The sequence below is a fragment of the Triticum dicoccoides genome, chromosome 1A (assembly GCF_002162155.2).
Source record: "Triticum dicoccoides isolate Atlit2015 ecotype Zavitan chromosome 1A, WEW_v2.0, whole genome shotgun sequence".
In the NCBI taxonomy this organism is placed as follows: Eukaryota; Viridiplantae; Streptophyta; class Magnoliopsida; order Poales; family Poaceae; genus Triticum; species Triticum dicoccoides.
In genome coordinates, this window is record NC_041380.1 from 541,944,848 (window position 1) to 541,962,842 (window position 17,995).

Genomic DNA, 17,995 nt, shown 5'->3' on the forward strand with positions numbered 1-17,995 from the left:
TTTTATCCTTTGGCAAGCTTAGCATGTTGGAAAGAACATGATATATATATCTAATTGGATATAGGGGAGCATGAATTATTATTGTTGACATTACCCTTGAGGTAAAAGGTTGTGGGGCAAAACTATAAGCCCCTATCTTTCTCTGTGTCCGATTAAAACTTCATAACCACAAGTATTACGTGAGTGTTAGCAATTATGAAGGACTAAATGATAGTTGAGAATGTGGACTTTCTTTTTAGCTCTGACATAGACTCTTCCCGATGTTATGATAAATTGCAATTGCTTCAATGACTGAGATTATAGTTTGTCGGAGCCCAATAAGGTTTATGATTTATACTTTTGCATTGTGAATAGATCATCACTTGAACATAAGTAATCATATGAGAAAATCTATATATGTTGCTGTTATGAGAATAATCATGATGCCTTCATGTCCGTATTTTATTTTTATCGACGCCTCTACCTCTAAACATGATTACATATTTATTGTTATTGGCTTTTCGCTTGAGGACAAGCGAGGTCTAAGCTTGGGGGAGTTGATACGTCCATTTTTCATCATGCTTTTATATCGATGTTTATTGCATTATGGACTGTTATTTCACTTTATGTCACAATACTTATGGTTATTCTATCTTATTTTACAATGTTTACATAAGGAGGGAGAATGTCGGCAGCTGGAATTCTAGGCTGGAAAAGGAGCAAATATTAGAGACCTATTCTGCGCAACTCCAAAAGTCCTGAAACTCCACGGAAGATCTTAAAATAAATAAATAAAAATCCTCGCCAAAGATGAAGGCCAGGGGGCCCACACCCTGCTCACAAGGGTGGGGGGCGCGCCCCCCTCCTAGGGCGCGCCCCCTACCTCGTGGGCCCCCTGGTGGGTCTCCGACGTCCATCTTCTGCTATATGAAGTCTTTCGATGAGAAAAGAATAAGAAGGAACTTTTCAGGATGAGACTCCGCCGCCACGAGGCGGAACCTTGGCGGAACCAATCTAGAGCTCCGGCAGAGCTGTTCTGCCGGGGATACTTCCCTCCGGGAGGGGGAAATCATCACCATCGTCATCACCAACGCTCTTCTCATCGGGAGAGGGCAATCTCCATCGACATCTTCACCAGCACCATCTCATCTCCAAACCCTAGTTCATCTCTTGTATCCAATTCTTGTCTCAAAGTTCGGGATTGGTGCTAGTAGGTTGCTAGTAGTGCTGATTACTCCTTGTAGTTGATGCTAGTTGGTTTATTTGGTGGAAGATCATATGTTCAGATCCTATATGCATATTATTACCCTCTGATTATGAACATGAATATGCTTTGTGAGTAATTACGTTTGTTCCTGAGGACAAGGGAGAAGTCTTGCTATTCGTAGTCATGTGAATTTGGTATTCGTTTGATATTTTGTAAGATGTATGTTGTCTAGCCTCTAGTGGTGTTATGTGAATGTCGACTACATAACACTTCACCATTATTTGGGCCTAGAGGAAGGCATTGGGAAGTAATAAGTAGATGATGGGTTGCTAGAGTGACAGAAGCTTAAACCCTAGTTTATGCGTTGCTTCGTAAGGGGCTGATTTGGATCCATATGTTTCATGCTATGGTTAGGTTTACCTTAATACTTTTGTTGTAGTTGCGGATGCTTGCAATAGAGGTTAATCATAAGTGGGACGCTTGTTCAAGTAAGAAAAGCACCCAAGCACCGGTCCACCCACATATCAAATTATCAAAGTATCGAACGCGAATCATATGAATGTGATGAAGACTAGCTTGATGATATTCCCATGTGTCCTCGGGAGCGCTTTTCCTATTATAAGAGTTTGTTCCGGCTTGTCCTTTGCTACAAAAAGGATTGGGCCACCTTGCTGCACTTTATTTACTTTTGTTACTTGTTGCTCGCTACAATTTATCTTATCACAAAACTATCTGTTACCACTTATTTCAGTACTTGCAGAGAATACCTTGCTGAAAACCGCTTATCATTTCCTTCTGCTCCTCGTTGGGTTCGACACTCTTACTTATCGAAAGGACTACGATAGATCCCCTATACTTGTGGGCCATCACCGGGCCGTAGGCTGGCGTCATGGACCATCTGGCACAGCCAGCTGATGCTCGCGCTCATTGCCTCCATGGGTCTAGCTTAGCTTCTAGTCAACTGATCTTACGATTCGAGTGATCACTCTTGCCCTTGGTTAGCGTGCGTAGGTGCGTAGGATTTCATACTACTCCTCAGCCGTCTACTGCACCTGCCTTTGGCTGTATGATAGGTGGGCCAGCTACCCCCTGGGCCCACGTGTCATTCACCCAAAGGCAGTTGCCGTAAGTCAATGAAGCCGCGTCCCCCTCCGTGCCGGTACAGTATAGTCATCTCACCGGACCTCTAGTTGGGGCCAAACGAGAGAAGTTTGATGTTTACTGGTTTATTGGTCCCTTTGCATTTTGCGCCAAGTTTTGACCTTTGATTTAACTATTAAAATGTTAATGCATGTAAAGAAAAATGTTGTGTAAGTCACCTTATGAAAACCAAATAATCCCAAAATACTTAGGCACGGTGCATTAACTCCCTCCTTATTTCTTATTTCGTGACATATCAACCAATGAGAGATGTGGGCCGTGCATGCTTTCAATGACTTGAGACTACCAAACATGACATGCAGTGTTTAGTTCATTGCATGTAATCCTATTAGTACTCTAGTTAGCAAAAAAACATTAACTTCTCTCGCCGATAGGAATAAAACACCATGTATTTATTTATAGAGGGAGTAGTACATTTTTTGTGACATGCATTACTAGATATTGCTAGTTAAATACTAAAATCCAGATGGACATGGTAGTACTCCTAAATCCAAACGGTGGTGCTACTAGTACTAGTAGTAGTACTACCAATGTAGTAGTAGGAGTACTAGCACTGTACTACCCGTTGGTCAAATTATTACGCGCTGCTCCTCACAGTGAAGTGACAAGACCCTGCGCCGGAGATGACACCTGAGTATAGGCGCCATGTTCGGCATACCATAGTCAGCCTCACCGTCTGCAGTCATTATCATCATGGCTGTATAGCTAGCCTGCTTACAACTAGCCCTGTTCGACATAATTTCCGGTGCGTAGATGCCCGTGCATTGCACGGAACACCAAGATTGGGGGTGGACGGCTCCGGCAGCGGCCATCGCGCCAGATTTTTCCACGACCTTCTAGATGTGGTGGGGAGGAGATAAGGCTGATTGTGAGAGATAAGGAGTTGTTTGTAAATAGGGAACAAGTGTGGGTATCTTTTTGCAAAAATGGAGAAGCTTGGTTTGTATGCGTCAGATCTAGATCCGACAGCTATTGGTGAAAGATGGGAGGCACAACATCATCACCAACTCAGGACCTGTTTGATTCGCATGATTCTGAAAACGCAGGAATAGGACACGGCAATATTACAAGTTTCAAACTGATATAACAAATGTTAGGAGTAATGCTGCACCTACGAAGAGGGAATTACTAGGAAGTTTACGTAAGAACTTTCGTTACTTTAGGTGGATGCAGCATTATCGTACAAACTAAAATCCATCGCCCTGACAAGTCACTAATGGGCAAATAAGTTTTCGAGTCGATAGCAGGAGCTGAAGCTGGCGCAGCGCAGTGTTGGCATGAGGCGGGGCGTGGACGGCGGCAGAGAGCGACATCGTCCAGCTTCAAAGCTGAGCTCCTCGAGCTGATCTAGGACGAGGGATAAGGACCACTCGTCGAACTTGGGTTGGACCTTGCAGTTGGTACTGAACATGCGGATGTCAAGGCGTCTGGCTGGCCCAGGGTGCGATGAAAGGATCTTGGAGACTGCGGCCATGCATTTGCAATCCCCGTCACAGAGGCGGCTGTCGACGGTGAGGTTGAGGGGGACGCAGCACCAGAGGGGGCGCCACCGCCGGGAGAGCAAGGCAGTCCGCACGGCAGATTTGGTGGGGGGGAGGCCGATGATGATGAGCAGCATGTCGTCGGGGAGGCTGCTGATGAAGTCCAGACTCGCCGGATGCGGTTTTGGCTCGAGCCGCCTCCGCTTGTTGGCTGCCTCGCCATCCATCTCAACTAGCGGCGACGCTGGTGTACACATGTGCTGGTGTGTGTTGTGTGCTGGGTGTGCGCGAGTGCGTCCTTCTGTGCATGCCGCCGCGCAATGGTGAATTGTGCGTGAGTGCGTCCTTCGCGCGCAAGAAGTTTGTCCTCAATGCGCCCTCAATTTACTAGTGTGAAGGGTGCTACCCCATGTGGTTTCAATTTTTTTTACTTCACCGTGTGTCAGATGGGCCTTTAATTTACTTATTTTCACCCACTGCCACATGGGCTAGCACACGAAGATACAGAACACGAGCTGACAAAGCAGCATGTGGATTGGTTGACCGGTCAACTAAACAATATACAAAGCTATACGCTGACACAGTGAGCATATAATCCGTCTGTATAGAGAGTTCGAGTGAGAGGGGAGGCCCGTGAGAGATAACAGAAAGAGAGAGAGAGAAAGAGCTACTCCATCTGTTCGATAATGTAGTTCCAACATTTTTTTAAGTCAAACTTTTGAAACTTTAACCAAGTTTATAAAGAAATTACTTATATCTACAAAACCAAAGATAAATGATAGTATGAAGTAAGTACATGTTGTGATGAATCTAATGATCGTTCCAAATGTAAATGTTTTTCTTCACATATACCTGGTCAAACTTTTCTGAGGTTTGACTTTTCAAAACATCCATATGCTTATGTATGTGACAGAGTCCCTAAGTAGAGAGAGAGAGAGAGAGTGAAAAAAGTGTGTGTGCGTGTGTGAAAGAGACATGGACAACACACGATGAAAGCAGAGAAAAATCGTGCGTGTCTTTTGCAAACATATCACACATGCATCTTCGACAACGGAGGCAAGGTGAGGAGATAGTGTGTGGTTGTTTGGAACCGAGAGAGCAAGACCCCTAGCGCGTGGACAAGAGGGGTCTGACAAACAAGGGAGAGAGGTCGAGACAGATGTACAGAGAAAATGCAGACATGGGGAGGAGAGAGTGTATGTTTGTCATAGAGAGATCCCCTGGAGATCGTGATGGGACTACATGGGTGGGAGATCGAGTGACAAGGTGTGTGCGCGATAGAAGATGCCTCGAGAGATATCAAGATAGACGTATGGATGGAAGGAGACAATACGTGTGTTCCTAATGGCTAGTAAGAGATAATCGTACTTAGGAGGGGGGGGGGAGTGCTTGCGCCTATGATGGAGTGAGGGATTATGGTACTTAGGGGGGTGCGTGTCACATGGATAGAGAACAAGGGCGTAGAGTGTTGGATGGGTCTATATGTATAGCGCGAGCGAGACATGTGTATGTGTGAACCAGGGAGATATAAGGCCAGTTTGGCTTGCATCCTGAGCATCTTTTGCCTGGCCTACGGTTGTGGCTGGATTTCATGCACGCTTGTTTGGTTGCTACCCTGTGAAAAAGAAAGCCCGCCTGGCATGGGTTCCCTTGCACTTTAATTAGCCAGGCTTAACTCCAGACACTGCAAGTAGCCTGGCCCAGGCGACCTGTCGGGTGGTGCCTGGAAACGGGATAAGGCGAAGACATGCACGCCAGCGGATCTTACCCAGCTTCGGGGCTCTCTGTGGAGATAACACCCCTACTGCTGCTCTGCGGGGTCTCCGCATGTTCACTAGATGAATCAAGTAGCTACACAACGCTCCTTGAGCTGTTTGGTGGGAGGAGGAAGAAGGGCACGGCTAGCCTGCTTCTTCTCCTTGTGTGGTGTCTAGAACTAGCAGGGGGTCCAACCCTTTGCATGGGTGCTCCGGGGGGTTTATATAGGCCCACCCCCTGGGGGTACAATGGTAATCCGACTGGGCGCGGGGCCCAGCCGTCTGTGACTGCGCTCGCCGGCTTCTGCGCCGGCTGTTGGGGCCCGCCGACTGGTGGGTCCCGCCGGCTGCCGGCCCCTTGGTCGACAGGCAGGCCCCACTGCCCAGGGCCTGGTTGGCGGCTGGTTACTGTGGCTTCATCTTGGTGACGTGGGCTTCGTCGTGGCAGGCGCGACTACAGTGCCGTCGCCCGTCAGGCGATCGCTGTAGCCTCACCGCGTCTTGTCTCCTTAATGGGGCGTCTTCTACGAGGGAGGCGGCAAGCCGGCTGTGGGGAGCCGGCTCTGTCTTGGGGCGACTGGTTGGAGGCGCGGCCGCCTTCGGGCGTCTCTCTGCCAAAAGGGGCCCACCATCTGTGGGCCATGCTGGCGGCCCGTCGTGGGTGACACCGAAGTCAACATGGCAACAGTGCTGCGCCGGACGGGTCATGCCTACTCTGTACGGCACACTGTGCCAGGCGTGCTCCGGGATTCGGGGGTGGCAGGCTTCACTGTAGCCACGCCCCATCGCACCGCCGTTAGGTGGGTGCAAACTTTGAGGGTACGGTCTCGACCGCTTTATGGGAGCCGGCTTGTTGGAGTCGGCCTTCTCATGGCCGGCTTCTTGGAGTCGGCCTTCTCATGGCCGGCTTCTTGGAGTCGGCCTTCTCATGAGGGCTAAAGTCGGACCGCCTTCCGAAAGCCGGCCTGGGTGACAGCCAGCAAGGGGAAGGCGGCCCCATGTCTTGGATTTTTGAGAGCCGGGCGGGCTCGTAATTTTTTCAGAGGGGCCAGGGGAAGCCGGCTAGGCTACCCATGGCTATTTACTCCGACAGTAGTCCCCGAAGCTGATCGAGCTCCAAGGCGAGCAGGGGGACGATAAGCTTGGTCAGCATCCCATCCTGAAGAGCCGGCTTTGCGGGTGTATGCCGACTTCAGAGAGCCCCGCGTCTTGTAGGCGGGAGGAGGGGGGACGTGTGTGCTGACCACAGGCCCTCCCGCGGCCACGTGGCAGCGGGATCCTGCGAGCGCACGCGCACGACGGGACGCCGCCGTAGGCCGGGCCCGCCACTCGCGAGCCTTGGTTCGGGCGCGGATCTTCCGTGGCCCACAGGGGCCGCTTGCCTTCCCGAGGCAGTTTTGTTTCGCCGTTAAGGCTCAATAATCGCGGGACGTGGGGAGTGGGCACGATCGATCCCCATGCTTCCCCATGCCGCGCCTCCTCGGCTCCGCCACGCGAGCCTATAAGTAGGAGGAGGAGGGAGAGCGACAGAGGTTCGCACGCTCTCTCTCGCTCCGCCCCTCCTAATCCTTGTTTCTTCCTCTTGTTGCCGCCGCAGCCTCCCGTCTCAGCGCCGCCGCGTCTCTACATCGCCTCGCTCCCATGGCGTTGTCAAGCTCGTGGGACGGATCCAACGTCCATGAAGATCATGTGGAGTTCCTCCGCCAGACTCGATGCCTGCCCGGCGCCAACCTCCTGCAGGTCCGCCTGGCGCCGGCGACGGAGATCTCGCCGGCGCCGGAGGAGGGCGAGCAGGTCGTCTTCCGCTCGCACTGCCTGCACGGCTTCGGCCTTCCGGCGAGCGGATTTCTGCGCTCCTTCCTCGAGTTCTACAACCTCCAGCCGCATCACCTCACGCCCAATGCGGTGATGCTGCTGTCGGCCTTCGTCTCCCTCTGCGAAGGCTTCTTGGGGCTGCTCCCCACGCTGGAGCTCTGGGGAGAGTTCTTTCAGAGCAAACTCGGCACCATCGTCGCCGGCGTGCCTGCACCCTGCGGGGCCTTCATCGCCATGAGGAGGGCGAGCGAGAACAATCCATTCCCGTCCATCCCCCTAATCCAGTCGGTGAAGGTCTGGCAAAAATTGTACTTCTACGTGAGGAACGTTGCCGAGCAAGGAGACTACATCAACCTGCCGGCTTACGTAGCCAGCCCGCCGGCTGGGAGGCAGCCCTCGTGGGGTTTTCGGTCCCGGTCACTGTCTCCGGCCGGGAACGCCGCCGTCTCCCGGCTTCGGGTGATGATCCAGTCGGAAGGCCTGCGCGGGGCCGACTTGGTGGCCGCCTTCGTGGAGCGCCGGATTCTTCCCCTCCAAAGCCGGCCCCATATGATGTGTCAGATGAGCGGCCGCTTCGACCCAAGCCGGCTGAGCACATGGGAAATGCCCCATGCGGAGGTGGCGCTCATGGTTAATTACATCGCCAACTGCAAGCTCGCCGGGGACTGGCAATACGGCAAGGCACCGTATTCTCGCACCAATCCTCCTCCCGTGGTAAGCTTCTCTCTCTATCTTCTTTTTGTCGTCAGCTGGCTACGTGACGGCCGGCTTCTGACCAGTCGGTTCTTTTGAGCAGAACCCTCTTCTTCCGCTGCCGGCCGGGGCGGCAGGGATTGAACGCCAGTATGCCCCCGACCGCACGGTGGACGATGTTGACGACCCGGACTTGGGGGCGGCCGCCATGGAAGAAGCCGTGGTGGGGGACAACACCGAGCCCGGAGGCTCAAGGTTCACCGCGAGTTTCAAGGACTGGCCGGACGATGCTGAAGCCGAAGTCGCCCCGCGTCGCCAGCCGGCGGCCGACTATCAGGGCGCGGGCTCGTCCATCGCACCGGCCGCCGGCGGTGCGCAGAAGCGCCGGGCCGCTTCTGGCCTCTTCGGCAGTCGGCCGAAGAAGTCCAAGCCCTCCACCGCGACGACAAAATGAGACGAGGCGGCTGCGAAGGCGGCCCGCTTCCGCAAGGCAGTGAAGCAGCCTCAGGCGGTTTCAGCGTAAGTCGCCGATTGCCTGGTCGCATGCCCTTCACCATTCTCTTTCTCTTCGAATATTCTTCTTAACTTTTTCTCGCTTGCTGGACAGGGCGCGCTTTCCCTTGAGCGGGGTCCGGGTGGCTCCGTCATGGGGCCGGCTGGAGGGTCTTCGAGCTCCCGCCACGTGGACCCCTGCGCCGATCTTAGGGAGGCCACAGAGCGGAACGCCCGCGAAGCACGGGAGGAGCGCGAGGTGGCAGAGAAGGCGGCCGCCCAGGCAGCGAGGGAGCCGGCCGACGCGGCAGCCAAGGCCCAGACAGAGGCGGCTATCACGGAGACGGAGGCGGAAAGCTCGTGCAACCAGCCTCCGCTGCTCGCCATTCCTCTCTGAGCCGTAGCCCCCGACACCCCATTGCCCTTGGCGGAGGAGATTGTCCAAGACCCACCGCTGATGGAGAGGGGGGAGGACCCCGTGGCATTCACGAGGAGAGCGCCGCCAGCAGCGCCAACCGGAGCGGGCCAAGGCGGCCAATCGTCAGCGGCGCCGGAGGGGCCGACTGGAGGTGAGCCGGAGAACAGAGCCGGCCTCGAGGTGCAGCAGGCGACGAGCCGGCGCGCAGGGGGAGGCGCCGCTCCGCCGAAGTTGCGCCGAGTCGCGGGCGCAGGCCAGTCGGCGGAAGATCTGGAGGCGGCCAGCACTGCCACGTCCGAGTGGACTCCCAACGGGGGGACTGGCGAGATGAATGTGGCGGCTCAAGGGGTCCGGAGCCAGCTGCAAGCTCAGGCCGCCCTGCTGCAACAGTTCACCCATGAGTTCTTGTCGACGCGAGCCACCATCCGGGTGAGTCCTTCGTTCTTGGCTGCTTTGCTTTCTTAATTTCTTCCGTGGGGGCGCGTCAGCGCACCCACTGGGTGTAGTACCCGAGATTCGGGCCGACTGCTGCGCAGTCGGATCAGGTCTTTCTCGACGGCTACCTTACTTTGCTTTTTTCTGAACTTTCAGGAATATCACAACCTTCGTGCTGCCGCCTTCAACTCCCAGGCTCGGGAGTTGAGCCAGAGGACCGACGACCTGGCCGACAGCCGAAGTAAGTACTCGATCTTGTCTGTCTCCTGTGGGGGCGCGTCAGCGCACCCACTGGGTGTAGTCCCTGAGATTCGGGCCGACTGCTGCGTAGTAGGGTTGGATCTTTCTTGACGACTCTTTCCTTATTGGTTTTTCTTTTTCTTTGTCTTCAGGGGCCAACGCCGGCTTGAGGAAGGAGCTCGGCGAAGCGAAGGCCGCCCTTCACACCAAGGAGGCCGAGTACGCCGCCTTGGTCCAGGAACGGGATCGCCTAGCCAAGAAGCTGGCCGACCAAGAGGAGAGCCACAAGGTAGCCCTGCAGGCGGCGCAGGATAGCGAAGCCTCCTTAAAGGCGGAGTATGAGACCGAGGCGGCGAGCTGGTCTGAGACCCGGCGAGCCCTGGATGAAGGCTTCGGCCGGATCGAGGATTTGATCGATGGTAAGCCGCCTTCCTCGGCCCTCCCCTGCCCCTTGCCGCCTGGGTTTTTGGCTTATCTTGAGCTGCTGCTTGTTTTTTGGTGCAGACTACTTCCCCGGCTACTCCGCCTTCGCTGCCCAAAGCATTGAGGCCCATCGCGAGGCGCGTCGTCAGGCGGGGGCCAACATCGCGCCGGATGCGAACCGGACACTTGAGGAGCAGCTCCTGGCCGTCCAGGCGCGGTTGCAGCCGGCTCATCAAATGCTGCGCCGGCTCCAACGTGCCGGGGCGCAAGTGTTGGCCGCCCTCTGGCCCGGCGAGACGATCCCCCGCACCCCAAGCCGAACTGCCGACTGGCTGGAGGTCGAAGTTGGTCGCTTTGAGGCTTGGAAGGCGTCGGCGGCCCGCCTCGGAGCCGGGCGGGCGTTGGAGTTCGTTCGGGCTTGGTACCCAAGGCTGAGCCTGGACCAGCTGCGCACTTGGCGGATGGAGGCCGACGCGGAGCTGGAGGAGGTGAGGCCGGCTATCGCACAACGAGCTTCGACGATCGCCGAGTGCACCGACATCAGCGTTTTCGCACCCGAAATCGATGATGACGGTGTTGCTCAGCCGGAGGAGTGGTTCGGGCTGAACCCGGCGGTGGGCGAGGACTCGGCAGAGGAGATTGCCTCCAGCGACGAAGGCGAGGATGACGAAGAGGAGGACGGCGAAGACGTCGAGCCGGCTGGTGGAACAACCGACCGACCTCAGGCCGACCGTGCCTCCAGCAACGAGGCGCGTGGAAGCGCGCCCTCTGCAGGAGGCGGCGACCAAGCCGAAGTTCGCCAGCCGGCCGCTCCTTCAGCCGGCACGACCGTCTCCGCCAACCAGTCCGGCTCGTCGGCCGCTCCGCCAGCTTGACCTGCCGTCTTTATCTTTCCTGCTTGTTGTCTTTTGAACAATCTTTGTTAAGTTTTCGCAGTTCCACCCACTGGGGGTGTATCCAAACTATGTTGAATGCTGGCCTCTCGGAGGTCTTTTTATGTAAATATTATTATGTGCATGTTTGGTTTCCATTCGTGTATGCTTTTTATCCTTAGGCTTTTTCCTTTGCCGCCTTCCCTCTTTGGGGAGGCAAGTACTTGAGCTTTCTTGGATTGAAGTGAAGTGAATGGAAACCGGCCGGCCGGCTACTCTGGTAGCCATTCGGCGATGGGAGAAAAACCGGCTTTTGTTATATTAGTCCGTTAGTCCCTAGCCGTTTTTCGTGTGGGCGTCCGTTCCTGCCTTTAACTCTTGCCAGCCGGACAGCCGGTTCTTCGAACTGCGACTTTTGGCAAGAGAAGGCTTGGGAGCCGGCACACTACTTGTCTGACTGCGGGTAGGACTTCTAACATAACTCTAGTCGGCCAGTCCCCGAGCCGACTAGTCGAACTCGGTGCCGGACGGAATAAGTAAATGACATGACAAGGTCATAAGCATGATATTTTTCATTCATAAATAAGAGATGGCAGTCCCCGAGCCCTCCTCGGGGGGCCTATTGTCTCGTACTTAATACAAAAGTTAGCGTGATACATACTGCATTTCATCAACTGTAAAATCTTCGAAGGAGGTTGGCGTTCCATGGTCGTTCCGACTCCTTGCCGGAGTCGTCTCTCTTGCGTGCCTTCGACTTCTGTGCATCGATCAGGTAGTAGGAGTCGTTGCCTAGAGCTCGGCTGATGACGAAGGGGCCTTCCCAAGGGGCTGAAAGCTTGTGCTGGCCGGCTGTTCACTGGATCAGCCGGAGCACAAGATCGCCCTCTTGGAAAGATCTTGGCCTGACCTTCCGGCTATGGTAGCAGCGCAAACCCTGCTGGTAGATGGCAGACCGGCTGAGGGCTAACAGCCGGCTTTCTTCCAGCAGGTCGACGCCGTCTTCTCGTGCTTCCTTGGCCTCCGCTTCCGTGTACATGGTTACTCGAGGCGAGTCGAACTCGATGTCAGTTGGGATGACCACCTCGGCACCATATACAAGAAAGAAAGGGGTGAAGCCGATTGACTTGTTTGGTGTAGTGCGCAGACTCCAGAGGACAGCCGGCAACTCATCGAGCCAACAGCCGGCTGAGCGCTCGAGAGGTACGACCAGTCGAGGCTTGATACCGGAGAGGATGAGGCCGTTGGCTCGCTCGACCTGGCCGCTTGACGGCGGGTGGGCGACGGATGCTAAGTCTAGCCGGATACCTTGGGCTGCGCAGAAACGTGCCAAGGCTCCTTTGGCAAAATTCGTGCCATTGTCGGTGATGATGCTGTGCGGCACGCCGTACCGAGTTGTTATGTCTGCGATGAACGTCACGGTAGTCGGCCCATTCAGCTTCTTGATCGGCTTTGCCTCAATCCACTTGGTGAATTTGTCCACGGCGACGAGCAAATGCGTCATGCCACCACGCGCCGTCTTGAATGGGCCCACCATGTCCAGTCCCCAAACGGCGAAGGGCCAAGTGAGGGGAATGGTTTTGAGTGCCGAAGCCAGCATGTGTTGCTTGGAGCTAAAGAGTTGGCATCCCTTGCAATGCTTGACTAATTCTTTGGCATTATCCAAAGCAATCGGCCAGAAGAAACCATGGCGGAAGGCTTTGGCGACAAGTGATCGTGAGGCCGCATGGTGGCTGCATTCTCCTTGGTGAATGTCTCTGAGGATTGCAATGCCCTTCTCTTGCTCGATGCACCGTTGGAGGACTCCAGTGACACTGCGCTTGACGAGCTCTCTGTTGACGATTGTGTATGCTCCGGCTCGACGTTGGACTTGTCTTGCTTCTGTTTCGTGAGCCGGCAGGTCTTGCTTTATTAGGAAGTTGAGGATGGACTGAGCCCATGATGGAGCCGCGACTTCTTCTACTACCAATGTGGCTACTGCCACCAGGGTGGGCGGGCTGGGTGGTGAGATGCTGGAGTCGGTCGTCGGCTGTTGTGCTGGTGCAGTCCCCGGGCCGGCTACCGCAGTCCCCGAGCCGGTCGTGGCAGTCACCGAGCCGGTTGCCGAAGTCCCCGAGCCGGGTGTGGCAGTCCCCGAGCCGGTTGCCGAAGTCCCCGAGCCGGCTGCGGGAGTCTCGGCTGCTTGGTTCTTCAAGCCGGACCCGGCCGCATCAGGGTCAGGCGGCACGAAGATGGAGTCGGACTCTGGAGACGGCTTGATAGATGGCTTGAGGAGGCATTGTAGAGCGACACCGGCTGGAATTGCTTGCCGAGTAGAGCCTATTCGAGCCAGGGCATCGGCTGGCTCGTTGTCGGCTCGCGGTACATGGAGGAACTCGCATCCTTCAAAGTATCCGCTGAGTTGTTGGACCAGGAAGCGGTAGCTCGCCATATTTGCGTCCTTGGCGTCCCAGTCGCCGGATGATTGCTGGACCACCAGGTCCGAGTCGCCATAACATAGGATCCGGCGAATGCCAAGTTCTTTGGCAAGCCGGAGCCCGTGTATGAGCGCCTCGTACTCGGTGTTGTTGGAGGCGGCAAAGTGGATCTGTAGCGTGTATCTGAGCTTGTCGCCTTTGGGAGAGGTAAGGACGACGCCGGCTCCCAAGCCGGTGCACATCTTGGACCCGTCGAAGTGCATGCGCCAATGGGTGGAGTCAGGAGCCGGTGGCAGGTACTGGGTCTCGGCCCAGTCGACGAGGAAGTCGGCCAGTGCTTGGGACTTGATGGCGGTGCGGGGCTGGTAGAAGATTGTGTAAGGGGCCAGCTCGATGGCCCATTTCGCCACCCGGCCGGATGCGTCCCGGCTGCCTATGATCTCGGCCAGCGGGGCGGTGCATACGACCGTGATGGGGTGCTCTTGAAAGTAGGGCTTCAGCTTCTTGGCGGTGAAGTACACGCCGTAACACATCTTCTGGTAGTGCGGTTAGTTCTGCTTTGAGGCGGACAGCACCTCGCTCAAATAATACACCGGCCTCTGGACCGGCTGGGCTCGACCTTCTTCTGGGCGTTGGACTACGATGACGGTGCTGACCACCCGTCTGGTTGCGGCGATGTAGAGAAGCATGGGCTCTTTCTCAGTCGGCGCCGCCAGAACAGGCGGCGTGGCCAGCATCTTCTTCAGCTCGTGAAAAGCTTGGTCGGCCTGGTCGTTCCACTCGAAGTGAGTGCTCTTCTTCATGAGGCGGTAGAGGGGGAGAGCTTTCTCTCCGAGCCGGCTGATGAAGCGGTTCAAGGAGGCCAAGCACCCGGTGAACTTCTGAATGTCTCGAAGCTTGGTGGGGATCGCCATTCTCTCGATGACCTTGATCTTCACCGGGTTGCATTCGATGCCGCGTTCGGAGACTAGGAAGCCTAGGAGCTGGCCGGCTGGCACTCAGAACACGCATTTCTCGGGGTTGAGCGTGATTTGGAACCGGCGTAAGTTCTCAAACATTTCCTTGAGGTCTCCCAACAAGGTGCCGCGCTTCTCCGTCTTCACCATGATGTCATCCACATAAACGTGAGCGTTTCTGCCGAGTTGCTTGAGGAGGCACTTCTGCATGCAACACTGAAAAGTGGCACCGGCATTTCTCAAGCCGAATGTCATAGTCAGGTAGCAGAAGGCTCCAAATGGCGTGATGAAGGCGGTCTCCAGGCAGTCGTCCGGATCCAGCTTTATCTGGTGATATCCGAAGTAAGCATCCAAGAAACTCAACAGCTCGCATCCGGCTGTGGAGTCTATCACCTGGTCAATCCTTGGCAGGGCAAAGGGATCTTTGGGGCAGGCCTTGTTGAGACTTGTGTAGTCTATGCACATGCGCCACTTGTTGTTCTTCTTCAGCACGAGGACCGGGTTGGCGAGCCATTCTGGAAAGAAAACTTCCATAATGAAGCCGGCTGCCAAAAGCCGGGCTATCTCCTCCCCTACAATTCTGCGTTTCTCCTCCGATAGTCGGCGAAGGGGTTGCTTGACTGGCTTTGCGTCTTCTCGAACGTGTAGTTTGTGCTCGCCTAATTTCCTCGGAACACCCGGCATGTCCTTGGGGGACCATGCGAAGATGTCCTGATTCTCACGGAGGAAATCGGCGAGCTCGCCTTCCTATTTGCTGTTCAGGTTTGCCCCGATGACGGCAAACCTCTCTGGGTGCTCGGGGTCGAGAGGTATCTTCATCGTCTCCTTGGCCGGCTGGAAAGATCCTTGAGCATCATGCTCCTTGGGGTCGGGGGACAGGGCCGGCTGCTTGCCGGCTATGGCCACGACTCGGTCCAGCATCTTCTTCTCTTCGGCAATCACAAGGGACTCGGCTAGCCGGCTGCTGGCTGCCGCGCACTCAGAGGACTTCTTGTAATCGCCGGCTATGGTGATGACGCCTTTGGTGCTTGGTATCTTCATCTTGAGGTATGCATAGTGGGGAACTGCCATGAATTTGTCCAAGGCAGGTCAGCCAAGCAATGCATGGTAAGGGCTCTCCAGGTCCACCACTTCAAACCAGATCGCTTCCCGGCGGAAATGCTCCTTGTCCCCAAAAAGTACATCGATCTTGATCTTGCCAATGGGGGCGCAGGATAAGCCGGGTACGATGCCATGAAACACTGTCCGAGTAGGGGTGAGCTGCTTCGTCTTGACGTTTAGCTTCTCCAGGGTGTCACGGTACAGGATGTTGATGCTGCTCCCGCCGTCTATCAACACACGGGAGAAGCGGGCGGCGCGTCTGTCCGTTACAAGGGTGGCTTCTAGGACCAAAGCGTAAGAGCCGGGAGACGGCATCACCTCTGGATGGTCGGCCCGGCTCCAGCTGATGGGCTTTTCTGACCAATGCATGTGTCCGGCGGGGTTGGCAGCGACCACGCTGACTTCCTGGTGCTCTCGGCGCCTACTGCGCCGGTCTTCGGGCTGGCTGGTGAAGACGATGTAGGTTGCTTGTTCGTCGGGGAACTCGTCGTGCACGGCTTCGACTGCGGGCCGAGCGGCCGGAGGCGGCGGGCCGGCAGGCGGAGGCGGTACGAGCCCCTCGCCCTTAGAGATTCGGGTGAGCCAATGGCACTTCCGGGTTGTGTGGTTGGACGGCTTCACGCCGCTGTGGAATTTGCACGGGGCGTCGAGAGTTTGCTCGTAGGAGAAAGCCGGCTGCCAAGCCGGCCTGCCGCCCTTGGGTTTCTTGGGCGCCGGACGCTCTTCAGGCGGCGCATCTTCAATTGTGGCCACCTGCCGACTGGCGGGAGTCGGCGCGGGGCCCTTGCGCTTGTGGTCGTTCGAGTGGGGGTGTCGGCCGGAATCCCCAGCCGGCGTCTTGGGCGCCGGGTTAAGTACTTTCCCGGACGCGTCTACCCGAAGCTCGGTCTTCATCGAGGAGTCGGCGGTGGCGTACTTGTCCTCTATGTCCAGAAGCTTGTCGAGGGTAGCCGGCTCGTCGCAGAGGAGTTTGTGCTTGAGGAGGGTGCCTTCTCGGCATCCGGCTGTGAAGTACTCGATGGCTTGCACCTCGTGCACCCCCTCGCAAGAATTGCGGAGCTCGGCCCAACGCGTGAGGTAATCGTGAGTGGACTTGGCGGGGCCTTGTACGCACAAGGAGAGCTGTCTGGGCTTGGGAGCCCGCTTGTAGGTGCTGGTGAAGTTGCGGATGAAAGCTTCGGTGAAATCTAGCCAGCTGTTGATGCTGAGAGGCTTGAGGCTATTGAGCCAGGTCCGCGCCGTGCCTTGCAGCATGAGGGGCACGTACTTCACGGCAACGCGCCGGTTGCCGTTGGCTATGCTAACCGCGGTGGAGTAGTCGATTAGCCAATCTTCCGGCTTCACGGAGCCGTTGTACTTGGGCGTGTCTCTTGGGAGCGAGAACCCTTTGGGGAAGGGCTCGTCGCGGATGCGGGGGCCGAAACAAGGCGGGCCGACATCGTCTTCTTCTTCCAACGCCAGGGATCGCGCCAGGCGGTCGATTCAATGGCGGGCGTCGTTCTCGCCGACTCCTTTGCGGCGACCTAGCCGGCCGCTGAGAGTCGGGTGCGCCACTGGCGGCGGGGCGGGATATCTCTCTCCACGGGGCGGAGGCGGAGGCGGGTTGCCCCACCATTCCATGGCTCGGGGATGGCCGTCCGTGTCTCGCTCGATGGAGATTCTGGTCCGGCTACGGCTGGCAGCCGGCTCTTTCTCGCGCCGCGCGCGGGCGTTGCTCGTAGCCGGCGTCCGGGACGTCGCGCCGTGATCTTGGCGCGGGGGAGGGCTTCCCGCGCGGGCGTCCGCTTCGTGACGCTGCGCGGCTGCGTCGATCAGTTGCTGGATGCGCCGGGTCATGTGGGGGAGGTCTTCGGCCTCCAAGCCGTCCAACTCGTCTACGGCCGCTTGGGCAGCACGCAAGTTCTCGAGCAGAGTGGCATAGACCGGGCGGTCGACTCCTAGTGTGTCGGTGATGACGGCGCCGCGTTGCTTGACAAGGCCGGCCCGGCTCGGCCCTTCTGGGGCTGGCGTGCCGAAGGCGGCGTGGTCAGCTTCGCGCTGGTAGGCCTCAGTGAGGCATCTTACGGAGGCCAGCCTCCGGCTCTCTGCGAGGAGGGCGAGGCGGCGTGCCTCCAGTGCTTCATCGTCGGCATTAGCCGGGAGGGGGTGGACAAGTCGTGGGCCACCGCGTGCGGGGCGTCGTGGGCGCTCTCGTTGGCCGGGCCGCCGTGGCCGACAACCATCACTTCGGTGGTGACAGCATCGCAGCCGTCGGCTCGAGGAAGCGGGTCGTTGTAGATCATGACGTTGGTGGGGAAGGTGTCGTAGGAGGCCGTGTCGGAGTCGACAGGCATCGGGTCGGTGGAGCCAACCGACTCTAGGTCCACAGCGGGCTCGCTGGAGACATGGAGCTGGCCGAGAAGGTTGGCGAGGTGGTCGGTGCCCGCATCGGAGGCGGGCTCGTCGAAGATGAAGGTCTCATCGGGGAGATCGGCGAGGCTGCTCGCCGCGTAGACGCTGGTGACGCCTTGCAGCGCGTCGTGGCAAGTGCCATCAGGCATGCCGGGCTGGC